Here is a 9186-nt window from a genome sequence, read left to right as displayed (position 1 = left end):
TGCTGATTAGACAGCATGATTACTGCACAGGTGTGCCTTAGGCTGGCCACAATAAAAGGCCACTCTGAAATGTTCAGTTTTATCACACAGCACAAAGCCACAGATGTTGCACGTTTTGAGGGAGCGTGCAATGAGCATGCTGACTGCAGGAATGTCCACCAGAGCTGTTGCCCCGTGAATTGAATGTTCATTTCTCTACCATAAGCCGCCTCCAAAGGCGTTTCAGACAGGAGGCAGAGCTGCAGTCTTACACACTTCTCTGCTCCTCCATTAGAACAGTCACCCACCCAACATCCCATAGAGACTGTGTCCGTCCCCCGACCACTCAGATCATTTAGATCTATTTAGTCCAACAGGAGAGGAGTTCAGCATAAAAGTCTAATCAGAGTTATACCACCATTGGCACTATGAAACAGAACAGGAGAGTTAAATGTGGACTTTTAAACATCAGATTTCTGCCATCCAAAGCTGTTTTAGTAAATGATCTGATATCTGACCATCATATTGATTTATTGTGTCTGACTGAAACCTGGCTACGTCCTGAGGAGTATGTTAGCCTTAATGAGGCCACTCCTCCCTGTCATACTAATACTCACATTCCCAGAGATTCTGGACGTGGAGGTGGAGTTGCAGCAATCTTTAACTCTAGTTTAATAGTCCAACCTAGACCCAAACTTAATTATAACTCCTTTGAAAGCCTTGTTCTTAGAATTTCACACCCAACTTGGAAAACTCTAAAACCAGTGTTGGTCGTCACAGTATACCGCCCTCCTGGCCCGTACTCTGAATTCTTAACTGAGTTTTCAGAGTTTTTATCAGACTTAGTCCTCAGTGTGGACAAAGTGATTATAGTAGGTGACTTTAATATTCATGTGGACAATGATAATGATGGTCTCAGCACTGCTTTTGTCTCACTATTGGACTCAATTGGCTTCTCCCAGAGTGTAAATGAACCCACTCACAGTTTTAACCACACTCTTGACCTTGTTTTGGCTTATGGTGTTGAAACTGAACAGTTAACAGTCTTCCCACATAACTCTATTCTATCAGACCATTACCTGATAACATTTGATTTCTTCCTACTGGACTATGGTCTATATGACAGAGAGGTCCTCACTAGACGCTTATCTCATAGTGCTGCTGCCAAATTTAAGGAGGTGATTCCTTCAGTATTTCAGTCAGTGTGTCCCTGTGCTATGGATGACACCCATGCTAATCTCAGCCCCTCCAAAATTGATTATTTGGTCGATAGTGCTGCAGGTTCACTGCAAATAATACTAGACTCTATCGCCCCTCTAAAACAGAAGAGAATTAAAGAAAAGAGACAAGCTCCCTGGTATAACTCCCAGACACGCGAGCTTAAGCAACATTCACTTAAACTAGAAAGGATATGGCGTGCCACCAAATTGAAAGACTCCCATTTAATCTGGCAAGATGGTCTTAAAACCTATAGAAAGGCCCTCAGTAATGCCACAGCCTCCTACTACTTGTCATTAATAGAAGAAAATAAAAGCAACCCTAGATTTCTTTTCAGCACAATAGCTAGGCTGACAAAGAGCCAGACCTCTATTGATCCTTGTGTTCCCTTAGAGCTCAGCAGTAACGACTTCATGAGCTTCTTTAATGATAAAATTCGAACTATTAGAGACAAAATTCAGCATCTCCTGCCCTCAACAGGGTCTGATCCAACTTCAAACCTAGGAACCATAGAAACAGCAGTTACACCTGATGTGTACTTGGACTGTTTTTCTCCAATTGATCTTGCTGAATTGGCCTCAATAATCTCCTCATCTAGACCGTCAACATGTCTCCTAGACCCCGTTCCTACTGGACTACTTAAGGAGGTCCTGCCCCTAATCAACACGTCCTTACTGGATATGACAAATCAGTCTTTACTAACAGGCTACGTACCACAGTCCTTCAAAGTAGCAGTAATTAAACCTCTCCTGAAAAAGCCTACTCTTGATTCAGGTGTATTAGCCAACTATAGACCTTCATCCAACCTTCCCTTTCTCTCAAAGATCCTGGAGAAAGTCGTAGCTAATCAGCTGTGTAATTTTCTAAATTTTAATAGTCTATTTGAGGATTTTCAGTCAGGTTTTAGAGCAAACCATAGCACAGAGACAGCACTGGTGAAGGTTACAAACAACCTCCTTATGGCATCAGACAGAGGACTCCTCTCTGTCCTGGTCTTGTTAGACCAGAGTGCTGCTTTTGACACCATTGACCATCACATCCTGTTACAGAGACTGGAACAGTTCATTGGTATAAAAGGAACTGCATTAAGCTGGTTTAAGTCCTATTTATTAGATCGATTTCACTTTGTGCATGTTAACAATGAGTCCTCTGTCCACACTAAGGTTAAACATGGAGTTCCACAAGGCTCAGTGCTTGGACCAATACTCTTTATCTTATGCTTCCTCTGGGTAATATTATCAGGAAGCACTCCATTAATTTCCACTGTTATGCAGATGATACCCAATTATATTTATCAATAAAGCCAGATGAACCCAATCAGTTGAGTAAACTTCAAGTCTGCCTTAAGGACATAAAGTCCTGGATGAGCAGCAACTTTCTGCTGCTAAACTCAGGTAAAACTGAAGTTATTCTGCTTGGCCCCAGACACCTTAGAGACACATTTTTTAACAACATATATACTCTGGATGGCATTGCTCTGGCCTCCAGCTCTACTGTGAGGAATCTGGGAGTCTTATCTGATCAAGATTTGTCCTTTAACTCCCACATTAAACAGATTTCTAGAATTGCCTTTTTCCATCTATGTAATATTGCTAAAATCAGGCCCATCATATCCATAGATGATGCAGAAAAATTAGTACACGCATTTGTCACTTCTAGGTTGGACTATTGTAACTCCTTACTATCAGGCTGCCCCAATAAGTCGTTAAAGACTCTCCAGCTGGTCCAGAACGCTGCTGCGTGTGTTCTGACGAGAACTAAGAGAAGAGACCATATTTCTCCTGTACTGGCTTCTCTTCATTGGCCTCAAGTAAAATCTAGAATAGAGTTTAAAATCCTTCTCCTCACCTACAAGGTTCTTAAGGGTCAGGCTCGATCATACCTTAAAGAACTCATAGTACCGTACTACCCCACTAGAGCACTGCGCTCCCAGAATGCAGGCCTACTGGTGGTTCCCAAAGTCTCCAAAAGTAGTGCAGGAGGCAGAGCTTTCTACTATCAGGCTCCTCTCCTGTGGAACCTCCTTCCAGTCTGGGTTTGGGGGGCAGACACCCTCTCTACATTTAAGAGTAGAAACCTTCCTTTTTCTCTCTCTGTCCAACCTCCACCCAACATGGACCCTCACAGAAGCCGCCCAGTTCTTCCTGCCACTGTTGCTCAATATAATATCTGATGCTGCTCATGTAGGGATTCTTGAATCCTTCATTTTGAATTCCTGAATTGTTGGGTCTCTCTCTAATTAAAGAGTTTGGTCTAGACCTGCTCTTTATGGAAAGCATCTTGAGATAACGCTGTTGTGAATTGGTGCTATATAAATAAAGATTGATTGATTGATTGAATTTGGCAGTACATCCAACCGGCCTCACAACCGCAAACCACGTGTAACCACACCAGCCCAGGACCTCTACATCCAGCATGTTCACCTCCAAGATCGTCTGAGACCAGCCACCTGGACAGCTGCTGCAACAATCAGTTTGCATAACCAAAGAATTTCTGCACAAACTGTCAGAAACCGCCTCAGGGAAGCTCATCTGCTTGCTTGTCGTCCTCATCGGGGTCTCGACTTGACTGCAGTTCGTCGTCGTAACCGACTTGAGTGGGCAAATGCTCACATTTGATGGCGTCTGGCACGTTAGAGAGGTGTTCTCTTCATGGATGAATCCCGGTTTTCACTGTTCAGGGCAGATGGCAGACAGCGTGTGTGGCGTTGTGTGGGTGAGCGGTTTGCTGATGTCAACGTTGTGGATCGAGTGGCCCATGGTGGCGGTGGAGTTGTGGTATGGGCAGGCGTATGTTATGGACAACAAACACAGGTGCATTTTATTGATGGCATTTTGGATGCACAGAGATATCGTGACGAGATCCTGAGGCCCATTGTTGTGCCATTCATCCACGACAATCACCTCATGTTGCAGCATGATAATGCACGGCCCCATGTTGCAAGGATCTGTACACAATTCCTGGAAGCTGAAAACATCCCAGTTCTTGCATGGCCAGCATACTCACCATGTCACCCGTTGAGCATGTTTGGGATGCTCTCGATCGGCGTATATGACAGCGTGTTCCAGTTCCTGCCAATATCCAGCAACTTGGCACAGCCATTGAAGAGGAGTGGACTAACATTTCACAGGCCACAATCAACAACCTGATCAACTCTATGCGAAAGAGATGTGTTGCACTGCGTGAGGCAAATGGTGGTCACACCAGATACTGACTGGTTTTCTGATCTGTGGCATTGTGCTGTGTGATAAAACTGAACATTTCAGAGTGGCCTTTTATTGTGGCCAGCCTCAGGCACACCTGTGCAATAATCATGCTGTCTAATCAGCACCTTGATATGCCACACCTGTGAGGTGGGATGGATTATCTCGGCAAAGGAGAAGTGCTCACTAACACAGATTTAGACCGATTTGTGAACAATATTTGAGAGAAATGGGGGGTTTTTTTGTATATAGAAAATGTTTTAGATCTTTTGAGTTCAGCTCATGAAAAATCTTTGATTGATTGCATTTGTAACTGTTCATCCCACAAATACAAACATTGGTGGTTTAATTTGAATATGGTGCTAGGCACACTGAACAAACGTACCCTACTGAGAGCCTAAAAAGAAAGGAACTTTTGGAAGACAAATTTCATAGTCTTTATATATAATCCCATCAGCCTACTGTATTGTCACACCTAAAGTTCCTAAACAAACCCCCAATGTTAGAGCGCAGTGGCTTTTATGACATTTTCTACAGGAAAATAACTCAACAGCAAGGTTCATTTAGGCACCACAGTCCAAGCCAAAGTCCTTCTGCAAGTCATTTATTGTTGTAAATACTGTTACAAACATTCTGGCTCTGGTACAGGAATGTAGCTCCAATAGCTAGAACATCACAGAAAAAAGCTAGCAAATAAATATACATTGCTGCTGCTTTACAGAAATGGTCATTTTCTTGTATGTTGTTTTCTCTTTACACACATTGAGAGTTAACGTTTCGGTTACATTCAAAATGAGTGCACTTATAAATACCTGTTGCAAACCCTGCTGTCTGCCACCAGCTTCAAGTGCTTGTTTCCTTGGATAGCTTCATTGTGTCACGCTAGTCTACATTCCCTGACAGACCATAGAGGGAAAATATCACACACACCTTAAATTATCTTGTGCTCTAGCTGTATACATGATCATTTTACACAATCAGTTTCCTACATTCCACTCACCTTCAGATTACATTACTTTCTATCGACCAAAGCTTGCCTATAGGCCAACCCAAACACAAAGAACCATTAGAAGTATATACCTTTACATAGTTTTCTATATATTTAATCTATATGTGAGTTTTATATATCCAGCTGGTTTTTGTTTGAACATGGAGTACATTGGTTGTAATCACACATCACACACACACATACTAGAAGTGAGAACAATACAGCGTAATCACGTGGCTCCAGATGAGCCCATGTTAAAAGTCCAAAAATGGCTGCCATTGCCTCCATTTCTCTTCAGTATCAGTTTTAACATCCTAAAAAGGCCAGTAGTAGTAGCAGGAGTAAGGCCAAGATGAGCTTCATCAATGAGGACATACATTTGGGAATGAGCAATGTTAGGGTATACAGTGGAATACATGTTACTGTTTAGCCTCTAACTCAGAGGGATGTAAAAAGACAGTCCTGTTCACAGCCTCCAACAGGAACATAAAGGCTTCTAAAATCAAAACCATTGCAGTATGTAAGCAGGTACATTCCAGAGAAACAGAGCAGAGGAGTTGGTGTTGCTTTCAAATGCTTGAGTAAATCGGAGAGAAGAGGCTCCATAGATTTACAAAAAAAATACAGAAAAATGTAGTGGTCTTCTTCCAAAGAGTTGTTTATCAGTTTAAGCATCAGTTTTAACCTTAATACTTCAAACAGTCCATAGTGTGTGTTATAGATGTGCACACCACAAGTCATGTGTAAAGCAAATTCCTTCTCAGGTTCATTTAGTTTTTACTTGGATGGACATGCATCTCTACCAGCTTCAAAAAATATGTTGTTGTGTAAACTCAAAAACCATCTGTCATCACAGTCGATCATAGTTGCATCAGTTCAACTTATAGATGATGTCTGGTCCAAAAGACAAAAACAGCTCTGTTGATGTGCTACATTTTAAAGGACAGTTGTATATTTACAGTATGTGGGATCCGTTCTGTTAAAAAACAGAATACACACACATATATAGACAGTACCTGTCAAAAGTTTGGTCGCACCCTCCAATTCAATATTTTTATTATTTTCTTATATTCTTATTATAGATTAATATTGAAGACATCAAAACTATGAAGGAAAATACATGGAAGTATATAGTAAACAAAAGTGTTTAACAAACCAGAATATTTTTATATTTTAGATTCTTCAAAGTAGCCACCTTGAGCTTTGATGACAGCTTTGATGACATCGTCTTCATGAGGTCATCACCTGGAATGGTTTTCAACCAACACGTGTGCCTTTCTAAGAGTTCATTTGTGGAATTTCTTGCCTTCTTAATGTGTTTGAGACCATCAGCTGTGTTGTGCAGAGGTCGGGTTGGTACACAGTTCTACACAGTGAACAGCCCTCTCTGACTACTGATCTAATCCAAATTGTGGGAAGAACCACTCAATTAGGTAAAGAGCAACAACAGTCTATCGTTACTGTAACACATGAAGGTCACTTAGTTTGGACAATTTCAAGAACTTTGAATGCGTCCTCAAGTGCAGTGCAAGCCATCAAACGCTATGTTGAGACTGGCTCTCATGAGGACCACCCCAGGAGAGGAAGACCAAGAGTTATCTCTGCTGCAGAAGATAAGTTCATCTGAGTTACCAGCCCCAGAAACCACACATTAACAATTGCTTGAGCCAAGAAACACAAGGAATGGACATTAGACCAGTGGAAATCTGTACTCTGGTCTGATGAGTCCAAATTTGAGATTTCTGGTTCCAACTGCCACGTCTTAAGAGAGATGCAGAAAAGGTGAGCGGATGGTTTCTACATGTGCGGTTCCCACCATGAAGCATGGAGGAGGAGGTGTGATGGTGTGGGGGGGCTTTGCTGGTGACACTGCTGGTAATTTATTCAAAATTCAAGGCACATTTAACCATGGCTACCATAGCATTCTGCAGCGACATGCCATCCCGTCTGGTTTGTGCTTAGTTTGTTTTTTAACAGGACAATGAGCCCAAACACTCCTCCAGGCTGTGTGAGGGCTGTTTGACTGAGAAGGAGTGCTGCATCACATGACCAGGCCTCCACAATCACCCCACCTTAACCCAACTAAGATGGTTTGGGACGAGTTGGATCGCAGAGTGAAGGAAAAGCAGCCAACAAGTACTCAGCACCTCTGGGAACTCCTTCATGACTGTTGGAAAACCATCCCAGGTGACGACCTCGTGAAGCTGACTGAGAGAATGCAGAGAGTGTGCAAAGCTGTCATCAAAGTCAAAGGTGGCTATATATAACACTATACAGTGTAACAGCTCTGTATTTTTAACTCTGTGTCCTCTTTCTGTGTCCTTAAACGATGTCCTCTTTCTGTTCAACCAATCAGCTTGCCTAATTTTTACATGTAGAACAATGGCTCATGGACATTTTTTGTAACTGCAATGATATATAAATCCTTTCTTTCTATTTTGAGATAGAAAAAACTGTTTTGATCTGACCGCTGACCTCTAGCTTCTGAAAATCAACGTGTTCATTAAGTGGTGCTTAGTGGTTTAAAAGGGGCTTACTTGTGTTTCAGTTGCAATATACATTTGTGCACATTCAAACGCTCACTTTGACAGCATTAACATGTTCTACGCATGTCTTCAAAAGAAGGTAGGGACGAAAAGCCAAAGTACTGGAAACCTGTACAGTCCTCTCTCTAAAGGATTGTCCCACCCAAGTTTAACATTTTCGCGGGTTGAAAATGATATTGATCTGAAAATGGCCCGCAGTAATGGAAAGAATATGTAGTTTGTAGTTGGAATTGGCCTGAAACTTTGTCCTAGCCTGCTGGCAGCCAAGAGACATTTTGGCTGGGAGCAGCAATTCTGAGAGGCTGCCGTTGTGTAATAACACTGTTATTTAAAGATACAGCCATGTTGTCATTATATATCCAGCCTTATCATAAGCACCATTACATTTAAAGGCTGCTATACTGCTATACTGTGTTTAAATACACAGTATATCAAATGTCCACCAAAACATCTAAATAAGAAATAAAATCGGAAAAAAGAATCTCAGAGTTTTTTTTTCAAAATAAATACAGCTACCCATTGCACTTTTCAGTTGCAAGAATTGTAGGAACAGAAAAGTGACTGTTAAGGGAAAACTAAACAGACTGCAGTGCAGCTTTGGTGGACATTGAATTCTATTGTAATGAATGTTTGCTGAGCCGCTGCCCTTCTCTATTATTACTGACTGTATGACTACACTGTGAAATCTGAAGACAGAATGAATACCCCTGCACTCCATTGCCGCTCTGCACAGTCAGTGGCAGCAACTGTAGAGAAAATACAACTTTGTCAGAGTACAAAACTATTTCATTGAGAGAAAACTAAACTGAACTGTACAATCAGCTGTGTTACAGCTATCACCTTCATAACTCAAAATAGTGTAATAATCCTGATAATATATTTCCCATTCATGTAAAATGCCCCTCCTACCACTCTGTCTTCCCACTGATAATGACTCAGTTGCCATCATTCACTGTGATTCCATTAAAAATGTCACATTAAACTCAAAATAAAGTAAAACAGCCATTCAAAGATTCCAATTTTTGGTTATAAAATGATGCTACATGTAAAAAAAAAAACTGTATGGAAGATGTCTTTGGTGATTACTGTAAATATATCTCTGGCATTTACTTGATTAATGGAAATGTATTAACAGAACAATTACACTGTTTCTTGTGACTTCAATTTGTTAAAAGCTACACCTTGGTTACTGTAAATTCTCAAACATGTCCAGGCTCATTTTTATCTCAAATACAGAGATAATAAAGCCTCT

The sequence above is a fragment of the Pempheris klunzingeri genome, chromosome 7 (assembly GCF_042242105.1).
Source record: "Pempheris klunzingeri isolate RE-2024b chromosome 7, fPemKlu1.hap1, whole genome shotgun sequence".
NCBI lineage: Eukaryota > Metazoa > Chordata > Actinopteri > Acropomatiformes > Pempheridae > Pempheris > Pempheris klunzingeri.
This window is presented reverse-complemented; position numbering follows the sequence as displayed.